The 14,155-nt window shown below is 28.2% G+C and overlaps 1 long non-coding RNA gene across 1 annotated transcript; it reads left to right on the forward strand.

The window, feature by feature from the left end:
* Positions 1–12,992, forward strand: LOC147806885 (uncharacterized). The gene is made up of 3 exons (XR_015435336.1): positions 1–1,016; positions 1,125–3,488; positions 12,357–12,992. It is a non-coding gene; the product is annotated as an uncharacterized LOC147806885 (long non-coding RNA).
* Positions 12,993–14,155: the final 1,163 nt, after the last annotated feature.

Genomic DNA, 14,155 nt, shown 5'->3' on the forward strand with positions numbered 1-14,155 from the left:
TAATGTTTCTTTTGTCTGTAAGTCTTTTATTTATTTTTTATATACGAAAAGATAAAAAATTAAGCACTAAAAGAAAACAACATTGAAGAAAATTCAGATAATTTCTTCTTTCAGGAATCATTTGTCTATCTTATAAATAAAAAAAAAACATTAACATTTATCATGTCTGAGATTGATACTTTGGTTCCTCAGTGAAAAATACAGTATTGTTATCAAGTACTAATTTCCATTCTTTGGAGTCTGGTGTGGGGCTCATTTTTTTTAAAGTTCTTATTCCTTAAAATCTTTCTTCATGCATTCTTTTTAATTTCTTAAAACATTTTTCCTCCTTGATTCTTATTTTTTTAAATTTTTTAAGTACTAAAATTGTTTTATTCTTTTTAATTTTCAAAAATATTTATGTGTAGTCTATTGTACTGTCACTTAGTTTTTGTGCATCGGTCATTTTGCCACAATAGGCATATATTTTGCATTCGCTCTCATAACTCAGCCTGATTGTGATAAAAAATAGATTTTAAACTTATATCAAAAACGTTGAATATCGAAGTGAAATTGTCCCTAAGAAATTATATATATATATATATATATATAAGCACTAGTTTTATCACAGTTGAAAACTTGTTGCATCTTGACTCATTGTGTAACACTTAGCTGGCAAAATCAGTTTTAGATAAAATTTATTTAAAACTTCATCTTGTAAAATACTCATAAATCAAGTTTCTTGTGAAGTTTCAAAATTAATGACATTGCACTTTTTAAAATGTTCTTACTTAACCAATTCAGTGAATTTTGTGTGTTTTTAGTTATTGTCTCTAATTTTTTTCATAATCATATTTATCTAGATATAGCGGGCACACGACATGATTAATATTACTGAGAGGTGTATATAATTTGGTCGAGTCAGCGGTACTAATTTGGGTCGCATCAATCAAGTTGAAGATTGTTTCCGTGGAGTCATTTCTTGATACGATTTTAAACGACTGTATTTTAAAATAATTTGAATGAATAAATTATTGGTAATTAGCTTTATTTGCTATTGTGTGTTTTTTTATTTGCACATGCAATATTATAGACTGACTAATTTCATTTGCGTTTTTATAAATAGCTTACATTCTTTTTTGTAGGCTTCCCTATTGCATAGACCTCTTCATTAAAATGTAAGATATGAAAGTCCCATTTGATGCATGCAATGTTATTTTACTGTTCATTATACTTGCTGTCAGAAAAATGACCTAGAATTTGAAATATTAACTAAAGAAAAAATGAAGGTGATAGAATTACTTGCTTTTCTACTGTTCTTAAGAAACTAGGTAATTTTTTAGTTTCAAAATTAGTTGCACATAATTGAACAAAAGTTCTGATAATATTAAAAGACAACAGAAGGAAATTTTTCTAAATGACTACCATATGCAGCAAAACCTGGCCAAGTTTAAGGACATTAATTTAGACATGACATTCTTGCAAATACTTTTTTAGTTGGAACAATGGTGTTTGTAGCCATAGATTCCATCTGCTGACAATCTTAGTATCTAATTTTGAAATTAAACAAGAAAAATGTTTTAGTAAATATCCTCCGTTCTTTGCTTAATTTTTCGAATCATACGTAATTTTTGGCACACCTGGTTCCATGAAACTTTCCATAATAGCATTTAAAATTAAATGTCTTCATTCCTAAAAGAAGTATTTAAAGAGAAGTGTTAAATCTATTTTTTAAATTACAGAAAAAAATGTATCTACCTCGCAAGAATTATTAACAATTAAATTTTTAGAAACTTTATTTTATATATGTTACCTCACTATACTATAATTTAAGTGCTCTGTTTAAGTCAGCAAGAGTCCTTATATTGATTGTTGGCTGTTTGGGTTTAAATAAAAACTCGGTTTAAAATACTGTATAAAACTACGTAAGTATTATAGTCTTTAGTTAACATGCACGTAATTTACCGCTGAATACTAGAGTGATTTACAAATTGACGAATAAAAATAAAAGCACAAATACAGTTCAATTAATATAATCTAGAAACAATGTACAGGTGCTTATTTCTATAACTTGGCTAAAAACTAAATCTGTAGATCATATTGCAAAATTTTAAAATCTTTAATACAAGTTGATCAATTTCTAACAATAACAATTTCTGCAGTAACAATTTAATTACAAGAGAATGTATCTTTAAAAATATTCACTCTAAAATATAGTTCAATCAGTAGACCAGAGTCCATCAGTAGTCTACTGATCTTGACTGATAATTGTCTCAATTAAATTACAATTATTACAATAATGAAAACCAGTGTTTGTTTTTTTGTTAATTTGTGTATTAAAATAAAATACGTTGAATGAAATTTATTTTAAAATTATTGATAGCTAATTTATAATTGATGTGACTAATTCATCAATCCCATTTGTTTTATTAGATTCTGACACCTATGTAATTACTGGCAGTTTTTAATTTGTGATTCATTACTTAAATAAATTAGTTCATATTAGCTTTCTTATAAATTTTAATCAAAGTGTTTTCCACAATTTACATTTTAATAAGAATTGTGCACAGCTTTCTCCCAGCTTCTTGATATAAAGATTTATATTAGTAAAATTAATGTTGATAAAAGTTTAAAAATGGTTGTTGCATTATTTAAAAATATCTTGTTGAAATAGACTTTATTAATTTTCATGCTTTGAAAATTTAATTTCTATTTTTGTAATATTTTTTCTATGTTTTTAAGCTATATTTGATGTCCATTATTTTTTCAAACTTTTGTTATACTCTAAAAAAGATGATAATAAGCATAAACATATGAATCACAAAGTAGTTGGTTGATTTTGATTTACTTATTAACATAAAGTTTTAAGAAATTTTGTTTTAAAAGAAACTTTTTACTTCCTTTCCAAATAATAGTTTTTCCCTAGATAAGAAAACGAATGTTGGATATTTTTCTACAAAAGGTAACCATTAATATTTACTGAGTTTATTTAACTAAAGACAAGAAAGTTTATGGAAGTGGAGAAAAATTTCTAATTTCTAATGAAGTATTATGATTAAGTGAAAATTTGATTCAAAAAAGAGGAAGAAAAAAACTATTTAGTGAAGGATTAACATTATACATTATAAGACTTATATTACATGTTATTATTTAAAAACTTCTTTTTATGAATTTTTATGAATATTTTCAAACAAAATGTAAATTTGCTGCATTTTGACCTCAAAAGAATAATAAAAATACTAAAATATAAGAAATAATTATTTCGTGCTATATGTGAATGAATAAAGCTAAACAATACAGAAAAACTTATGATTTCATTTCAAAAGTCCTTTAGGATTTTTTGGTTGTTTAATTATATTTTTTGTGATCCTAAACAATTGGAAATATTTCAGTGAAAAGTGAGTTAAAGATGATATGTATTTGATACCTTTCACTATGACTGAATTGGCATTGATCAAGTTAAAGCAGGGAGATGGTGTAACTGCTAAAAAACTCTTAGAACCAGCTCGGTATGTTGCTTAACATGTTAAATTTATTGTTGTAACTTTCATACCTGTTTGTTCTTATTATTATTATATGACTCTAAATAATTTTCTTTAATAAATTTATAGATATTTTTTAAAAATAACGCTAACCCATTATTTTTGTGTGTTATTCAGGATCTCCTAGTGCTTAAAAAATTTCAACATTTTAATACATGCCCTGCTTAGCATGTTGGATTAAAGAATACATGTCTGAATGAGACTTTTGCATGCACCAACATCTTTTCTTAATGCCTATTTAAAATATATGAATGTACCAGTTATTAATATGTTAAAAAGATAACATTATTGTCTTTATTTCGGTATGAATCAGAAATATCAAACATTGTTAACAAGGAATTATTTAACATGAATAGGTATTGAAAGAGGAAAAATCATAATTTAAACCACTTGAATTTTTTTTTTTAAATGTCACTGATTTAAATTTAAAATTTTTTTTAAATCTAATTTGTAGCTAGTTATCATTTTTGAGTAAAATTGAATGCTACTTAAACCTATTTATCATTCATATAAAATCTATATTTATAAGTTTATATATTTTTGGAAGGTAGGGTAAACCATTTTCAAATTCTTTTATGTTCAACGGCAACAAAATACCTTTCTCTTCATGTGTTCTATTCCAGCGGCGGTGCCAGAATTGTTCCTTTTCATTTGTTGTTATCATACCAGAACTGCTCTTCACTACAAATAAAAAAGAAAAAGTGATAGGACTTCTATTTCTTAGCCTTTTATTATAATTATTATAATTAGTTTACATTTCAGAGTTAAAAGGAAAAAAAAATTTTTTAGCTAAGTTCACAAGAAATATTTTAGTAATTTCATGACATTAATTATGAAATCACAATAACATTTATTATGCAGATCTTTTCTATGAATATTTTTGAGGATGTTGTTGCATCTCAAATGCTTCCAATTTAATGATGAACCATATATTTAGCCATCTAATATTGAACAGATAACAGAAGAAAAGCTTACTTATATCTCTGTGAGAGGCTTCCTTTTTTAATTTTGATAAATGTCCTAGTATACTCAAATGAAAAATAAAGTGGAAAATGAAAAAGCCAGGAAGATAATATTTTTAATTTAAAGTCCACTCCTTAATTATTTTTAGAATAAACTAAATGCATCTGAATTATTTGATTTGCTATGAAATTTTTATTAGTTTTTATCAATATTGCAAATGACATATTGGACAATAATTACTATTATCAAATAGTTAACTTTATAATGTGATATTTAAATTATTTTAATACATGTATATTTAAAAGAAATATTATTTCTAAGAGCTTTGAGTAATACTTGAAATTTTAGTCAAATATTTCAATTGCATTTAAAATACATTTATTCTTTTATGTTCATTACTTTCCATTTCAATCACATGCTTTATGTCTGCAAAAAAAATTTAATATTTTTAAGAGGTCACAGTACCCAAAAAATGACCAAAGTATCGAATTTTTTTATTGCTTATAATAAAACTTTAAACTATTTCAAATTCACTGAAAAAAAGTCATCTATCTATCTACATTTTTAAAAAAGTTATGACTGATTTTAGATTGTCCTAATACAGAAACTTGCACAGCAGACAGATTTTAGAGTGCTTTTCCTCATTGATGATAATTTTGTGTTTTAATCTTAATTAAATCCCTAAGGAATTTTTTCTATTTAAGTATTATTACTTTTTTATCTTGAGTATAATACACTTATTTAAACTGTGCATGGAATAAGCATTTTATAAGGTATTAAAATTTTTACAGCATGTTATATATACCTAACAGGAATTTTTAACCTTTTTTTCTACATTTTTACAAAATAATCTATCAAAAATATTCTAATTGATTAATCAACAAATAAATGCACAAATTGTTAAGATGAATATGGTAAGCACCAAGGGAAAAAAATTTTTTTGAAAATATGTTCAAATAAAAAAGCCTTAGGGATTTAAAATTTTTGAATTTTTTCAAATTTTTTTAAAATGTTAAAAAAATTAAACAGTTTAATTACTTTTTGAAAATAAATTATTGATTATAAGTTAAATGAGCATGTAAAGCATCCACAAAATGAATTATTATATCTTTATTTAAAATAATTGTTGCAAAGGTACTGTGAGATCTTAAAAACATACTAGACATCTAATAGAAATTAACTTAATTAGTGCCTGGGTGATTGTAAATAGCATAATTAGAAAATATCTCTCTTTCTCCCTAAAAGATTTCAAATCATAAATTATTTAAAATCCTATTATAGAGTAATGCTTTACATAACATCATTTTGAATGAATTTCATGTATTATTTACTCAACAGCTAGCAATATTTTGTTACATAGCTTAATTATACTTAATTACAGTACAGAACCCGTTATCCGGAAATCAGAAAACCGGAAAACCCAAAAACCGGAACGAAATTCGATAAGTTTTCTCGCCATTTTTTAAAAAAAATTTTCATTTTTCTTTCTTTTTTTAAAGATGTTTACCTTACCATCATTTTGGAAATAATCATTAGTGTATTACTTCATCGTTTTTTCATATTTTTAAGATTATTTCCAATTTTATTATTTTTTTTAGTTGGGTTTAACAATTAAAAAAACGGTTTTTTGTAGCGATTCAGAAAACCGGAAAAATCAGTTATCCGGAAAAGCGATCGTCCCGACCGTTCCGGGTAATCGGTTCCCTACTGTATTTCAATTAAAGTAATAAATGTATTATGAATTATTAGCTCGTATAATCAGACTAAAAAGTTTTTTTTTTTCCAATGACAGGCACTGAATTTGAATCTACACTGAAAAGTAGAATAGGCAAAATTTAAATAATAGTTAAATCACTTAAATGTTGCAATTTCTTTTCATGTACTTTCTATCAGTAAGCTATTTTTACAAGAATTTAAATGACTTATGGAAGATAGCGTATTATCCTTCTGAACAATGACTTTAAGTTTATGCAATCGCTTTATAGCCTTTCTTGCATACTTCACATCCTCTTCCCTTACGATAACAAAGCTTTCCTTATCGTAATATAGTTTTCTGTACTGATGCGCTCGACTTGAAATTCTAAAATTTTTGTTTAGAATAAACTTTGTGTAACTCGACCACCAAGTGAGCTTAACAATGTTCGGATGAATGTTGTTTTCCTTTCCCAGAATAAGATCAACTTGTTTAGGTGCAAGTTGATTCAACACTATTTTGACTGCGATTCTACATTCCAATTTGAATTTCTCTCTAATCGACCGATAACACATCTCGGTCAGTCTCTCCCTGACCCTCGTCCTAAATTCGGTTTCAGAGAGTGACGTGAAATCACTTTTCAAGACTTGAAAGATTTCGCTTAAATCAAATCTGACATTGTGCAATTGAATATTATTAACGGTGGCATTTTACCTTAAGTGTTTTTTTTAAAACTGTATTGTTATAGTGTTCTGTTTGTAAATTAAAATTTTAATAAAATAATTAAGTTCAGAATAATTATCTTTTGATGTTTCCCAGTATTTTTCTTTAATCAAATGCAGGCTAAGAAAAAGACATTAAGCTGGTTGGTTAGAAAGAAAGGCTGGTTAGTATCTTCCTCCTTTATTAATAAACAATAAATGTATTATATTGATTATTTTAAAAAAATTATTTCTTTTTTCTTCATCAATTTTTAAAAATTTATTATTTTAGCATTCAATTTCTATCAATAGGGAGAAATAAAATTAATTAATGTCATTTTTAAAAGTATTTAAATCTTACTTCATAATAAATGATGAATTGTCATGTATTCAGTAGGATTGATTTTGACTTATAAAACATTCAAAATAATATAAGGTCTCTCTTTTTCACTCTAAATCAAATGCGGGCTGAAGAAGAGAGGAAGAAAAAAACTATGTCTGGAAGTTAATAAACTTTTATTACACAGGCCTTCGATGAAAAAAATTCAAGGGGTCTGATAGCTGAACTTAATGTATTTTTTGGTGCTGAAATGGAAAATAATAATGAAAACTTTCTATCACGTTGCGTTTTTTTGAAAAATTCAGTTTTACTGGAATTTTTATGAACATTTATCATAAAAAAATTTCGTTTTTGAATTGCTTAACTTCTTGACTGACCAGCATTCTACTTAGGTTAAATCTACAAAAGCAGCCCTCTATGACTACTCTGTCACAATCTCTCTCTAACAATAGCGTCGCGAGAATTTTTATCTAGGTTCGCTGACCTCTCAGAAACACTAGCAAACGTAATAGGGAGTGACTTTAACGTCTGCTTTTTTTCTGTGTGTTTCGTGAAACATGACTTCGAGTTCGAGACATTGTAAAACTTTCCCAGGTGGCTTTTGTTATGTATGCGGCGAGTATAGTGTTGTTAAAAATTGCATGAGGAGCATTACAGACTATGTAAGACAACTAATGGAGCATATTTTGGCATGAAATTAGGAGACCAGAACAAATCGTGGGCTCTCTATAAAGTTTGTGTGTAGTGTTTCATTTGGAATTCCTATGACATGGAGGGGGCCCAAAAACCACTTTGATGATTGTTATTTTTGTTCCTGCTATGTTCGTGGGTATAACCAGAACAATCAAAGGCTAATATCTTATCCTGATAGTATTAAATCGGCTATATGCCTCGTTCCTTATGGACCTGGTGAGCCTGCGCCTCCAACTGAATTGCCAATCATCTCTTCAGACTTGAAACATCCAGAAGTTCAAGACTCCGATATTGAATATAAGCCACCTGTAGCCAGTTCACCTCAGCCCTTCTCTCAGGTTGAACTTAATTATCTGAGCAGTGATCTTGGCCTTTTGAAAGAGGCAGATGAATTGTTAGGCTCCAGACAGAAAGAAAAAAAAACTTATTGGCCAAAGGAACATCATTTTATTAGTACAGGAATCGTGAAAAGGAATTTATTAAGTACTTTGATGAAGAGGAGAACTTTGTATATTGTTCTGATGTTCCTGGATTGATGAGCAAATTTAATGTCATCTACGAAAAAGATGAGTGGAGGCTGTTTATAGATTCATCTAAAAGAAGCCTCAAAGCTGTTCATCATGGGAGCCAGTATGCATCTGTACCAGTTGGACACTCAGTATATTTAAAAGAATGCTATGAAAACCTGGTATTCGTCCTAGACAAACTAAAATACATCGATCACAGTTGGACCATCTCCTGTGATTTGAAAGTTATCTCCATGCTTCTTGGTCAACAAGGTGGATTTACAAAGTTCCCATGTTTCATTTGTGAATGGGACAGCCGTGACAAGACTCAACATTGGGTAAAAAAAAGAATGACTGAAAAGACAAAATCTTGACTCAGGCACCAAGAACGTTATTCGAAACAGCTAAGTTGATTCGAAAAAAGTATTGTTACTTCCGCTACATATAAAATAAGGTGTAATGAAGCAGTTTGTCAAGGCTGTTTCAAAATATGGCGATTGTTTCAAATACCCGTTCGAAAAGTTTTCAGGTTTATCCCAAGCCAAGTTGAACGGAGGAATCTTTGTTGGTCCAGATATCCGCAAACTCATGAAGGATAAAGAATTTGAGACACGGCAGCAACGGAAAAAGAAACTTGGGTTGCTTTCAAAGATGTCGTCAGTAAATTTCTGGGTAATTACAAGGATCCTGATTATTAGGAAATTGTAATGAAAATGCTGGACAAATTTAAAACTTTGGGTAGCTTCATGAGTGTAAAAATGCATTTCCTTTGCTCACATGTGAACTTTTTACCCGATAATTTAGGAGCAGTCAGCGAAGAACAAGAAGAAAGGTTCCATCAAGATATCAGATATATGGAGCGTAAATATCAAGGAAGATGGGACAAGAACATGCTCGCCGACTACTGTTCGATGATAGCTCGGGATAGATCTGAGATTTAGCATAAAAGAAGATCACCAAAAATAAGTTTCAGAGGAAAACGAGTATATCCTTAAATAGAAACTTTTCTCTTTTTTACGTTACCTTTAAATTACCAATAAGTTTTTTGCTTGTTTTGTATTTGTTTCAAACTTTCATGTACACATACACAATATTTGCTATTTTTGGTCAATCGTCAATTTTACGTAAGCTATCTTAATAAAAAAAAATTAATTAAAATTGTATGTTGGTGATTTTTTCCAGAAACTGATATAAAAAGTTTAAACGCAAGGAACTTATTGTTTTTCCCTCGACCAGAGGTGACTTGTGCGGTCTGGTAACAGTATTTTTTATTCATTTTGACCTATAAAAAATTAGCTGATAGCTCAAAAATCAATTTTCTTTCACAAGATTAAATTTTACATAGATCAAAATGAATGAAGAGAGCAGTTACTGGATAGTACTTGAAAATTTGTTTGAGAAAATTCCTTTCCAAATAGGATTTTAGTAAAAACATTAATATCGATTTTACAAAAAATCCTAATGTGATTAGGAAAAATGAAGATCATTTTCGAAATCAGCACATCAAATAACATATAAATCAACAATAACTTCTCTTGTATTTTTCAAAAACTTCAATTTCGCAGGCTTGTGTTATTAAACCATATTTTTGTTAATATTGGTGTAATGCTTTAGTTATTTTTTGAAGATTTATTTTTTGTCCTTTAAGGTTAACATTGTTCTTGTATCAGAAAGTTAAGTTAGTTGCTTATGTTAATTTTTTAAAAAGTTAGTTATTTCTGCCATCAGTCTGTAAATGTGTCTGTTCTAAAAGATCAAAATAAAGAATTAAGTTTGCAAGTTGTGAGATATAAGAGCAGTCTAAAAGAAATATGGGTTTCCTTGTTTAATGTTCTATTTAAGTTTTACTTGATGATGTAGTAAAGTCTCTTTAGCTTAATTCATAACACAAATATTTATCATATTTTTAGATAAACTTCAGTTACAGAGTTTTGACATAGTTATCCAGTTGCACATTTTATTACTAGCAGTTTAGATGCAGAAACCATTAAGTATTTCTTTCTCTTAAATCTAAAATTCCAAACCTAAATTGTTATTGTATAATGACTAATAATAAATTTACAGCTGATCCATTCAATACGATTTTTGAAAAGGTTTCACGTTTGCTATGTAAATGGCACATTCACAGGACCTGGCAAAGACAATTATCAGCTAAGGTTAAAGATGTATATTTACAAAATGAACTATACACAGACTTATTATCTCTTACAAAAGCGAAATCTTTTATCATTTTTAAATAAACTTCAGTTGTTTATACAAAAGCACGAAATTGTTGCTCTGCTGTTTACCTCTTATTTTGTACAAAATTATTGTTCACCACAGTTCTGCAACTAAGTTCTACCGTAGGCAGTGCACCCGCCGATCAAGCAGTTGGCCGTGAGCTCATTTATGTCATATGCAAAGAAAATAAATTTTTAAAAAATCTGTGCTGTGACTAACTATTAAATGTTGTGATGTAATATCCTGTGATTGTCTTGTTCTTTAAATGCTGTTATTTATGTCTAAACTCTGATGGATTCTGCAATAGAAATATTAAATAAGATTAATCAGACACTACCCCTCTCTTTCAGTCGTAAATAACCTGATTAAATGGAAAACCTGCAAAAGAATTGAAAATAAGAAACCGAGCATCAAACCTCTCGTAACAATAATTTATTTAATTTTAACAATTTAACTCTCAATGTAACTTTGTAACCCAGTAACCTATCAACACTTAGACATAACTTAAAATTGTAACAATGAGAACTATCTTCCTTTAGTTTTTACTTCTTTTACTAGACTGTAACTATGTGATTCAAAAATTCATTTTTGCAAAACCCATTATAACTATAATACTTGAGTGAACACCTGAATGCTAGAAGATTGAGTTGAGAGAATTAGTTCAACCTCATGACAAGTTAAACATGCATGGAGGAAGTGGGCCAATTTTTTATTGTTAATAAAAGCTTTTTGGTCGACTAGCAAAGCACGAGAGCGATTTCCTAATTGTGGATGTGTGCTCCAATGTTCTGTTAACTGCGTCAACATGCCTTCAGATATTAACACCCTTTTCAACTCCTTTTTTATGTTTAGATTTTTTAAGTGACGAATGCACCAAATCCCAAAGTATGAGTTGGAGTAGCACTTCCACCCAAAAGTGTAGTGAAACTACTCTGACGGTGTCGCAAGTAGTCCCAGAAGATGTTGGATGAGCCAGGTTTAATAAATCGTGGGCATTTTTTATTTTATATATATATAATTGTATGTGTGCATGCTTATAATACTTTCCTGGTTATTAAAAATTTTCTCTTAAAATGTATACTTTTGTGTTAAATGTCCCCTTTCACTCTGTTACTCAAGTTGATTCAAAGTAATGTTTTCAATCTTTTTTAGATTTACAATTTAAAAAGCTGTGCTTTAAGTTATATACTTAGCCATCCATTGAAATTTTCACAAGGTATCTTGAGTGCAATACTAATTTGAAGCAACTTGTTCTCTTCTAGCTTTTACCTAGATTTTTTAAGGAATTATTCTTTAAATATTTAATATAATTTGTTTTTAATAAAAAAATTTGTTAGTATTTACATTGCTGTTTGTTTTACTGATGATTTACATTTGTCCCGGAGAATAATCTCACAGCATTGTCTGCTTAAAGCTTTTCTGTGAGATATGTTTACCAGGACTTCATGTTTCTACTATGATTTATGCAGATACTCATTCACTTTGAAGAATATCTCTGTGCCATAACAAGTCAAAATTTAGTCATTAATTTTGTTATATGTAATAGATATAATTGTAAATTTTTTAAATTCATAAAAAATAATTAAGCTCTTTATTATTTAGCATAGTTGTCTGATATTAATATAATGTATGTCTTAGATTAGATTCTGACCCACTGCAGAACTTTAAGGTAACATGATTTCAATTTTTTTTATCAAGAAAAATGCTTCTATTTTACAGCTGAATAAGCAGACAAGACTTTTAGCTGCTCCTTTTCTCAGGATGTTGCCACTAGTAGCTGTCATAAACCTTATGTGATTGCACCATCATAGAGTCAAGCTGTCTACCAATACTCTTTCTCTATTGTATAAGAACAAAAAAAAAAATAGACATGCTTCAAATTTTCTGATCCAACTAACATATTTTTTTTTTGTGTGTCCTATTTTGTACTTTTTACATATATGCTGTGCTCTTACTTACCACTAAGAAATAATTAAAAAGGTAAAAATAAAAATTATCAAAATAAAATGTATCTTATTTATTTATCATTTCTTGAAGATACATATTATGTATCTTACATTTCACATGCCAATTCATCATCACATCTTCACATCACATGCCAATTCTATACATGTAATTATATTCTTCTCAACAAAGATTACAAATTCAATAGTATACAAATCTTACTTTCTGTCTTAAATTAATTATAATAAAAAAAAAGTTGTGTTACCTGCCATAGTAGGCAAAAAAGAAACGAAACTTGATTTGCAGCATTTTTGAAAACAATGTACCATAACAGCTCCTTTTTTTAAATTAACTTTTATTGAGTACACACTTAAGTACATTAATATTGATCAAAATGATTCAGAAATTAAGCATTCAATGTACTTTTTATTCCCATTTAAAATATAATTGATTTATTCTAAGAAGAAAGAATACTGTTTTCCACTTTATTAAAAAAACAAAGCATTATTAATTCAGGCTATAAAATAGCAGTAAAGCATAAGCAAACACAAATAATTCATATAATGAGTATTAAACTCTATTTAAGTTGATTTGAAATGAGGTCAGTAATCTCCAAAGACAGTATGTGGCCCCTTTTAATCAAATAGTAAAGGAATAGAATATAAATGCCCTTTTAACACAAAAAAGACAGTCTTACAGTAACAATATTTTACGAAATCAGACACAAAAATGCACTTTCTCTGAATAAGCCAGCTTTTTTTTTTTTTTAGTGATGTAAATGTCTGGCCCCCAAGATATTGGGGGCAACCGGAGCTCTGGAGATACGGTTCCAATAGTTTGGACAGAAGAGAATTCCAAAATTTGGATCCCTTCATGTTAATTTTTTTTTGACTACTTTTCTTTTTTTTACTTTTTAAACGAATTGAAAGATTTTTGTTCACAATTGTAAAATTCGTTTATTTAAATTTAATTCCACTCAAAATATATCTTTTAGTAAATGATCATTGTTTTTTTATTTAACATAAGTCTTAAAATTTTTGAATTGTATAGTAGAAAATTTTTTTACATCATTTTAAGGAATGCAATTTTAAATAGCAAAATTTCAGTTAAATCGGTCAATTAGTGAAAAGTTAAATTTTGAAAAAAATTTCTACCTTGCAGTTATTAATATATAATATTATAAATATTTTTCGACTATTATTATATAAAATAATGAGCATTTACTATAAGTTATATTTTGCATAGAATTTTCTTTTGGATAAACGAATTTTATAACTGAGAACAAAAATGTTTCAAATTCTTTTTATAATTTTTTGAGATATAGTGAAATACACAGAAAGTAAAATTAACAATAATTGTTTTAAACTTTGGACTGCTCTCTTGACGAAACTATTGGGACATTACCTCCCAAAACTACAACGTACTGCTGTGCTAGTTTTGGAGCTCCGTCTTTCGATAGCGCTATGCATACTCTCCAGAAAAACTTTAGTTATATAGCAGATAAATGAGAACGATAAAGTGTAAGCTCGGTCACATTTTCATTATTTATTCATTTTGTACACGAAACTAGCGTT

This window comes from Parasteatoda tepidariorum, chromosome 7 (genome assembly GCF_982258835.1).
Source record: "Parasteatoda tepidariorum strain Cologne lab strain chromosome 7, Ptep-v5.0, whole genome shotgun sequence".
NCBI lineage: Eukaryota > Metazoa > Arthropoda > Arachnida > Araneae > Theridiidae > Parasteatoda > Parasteatoda tepidariorum.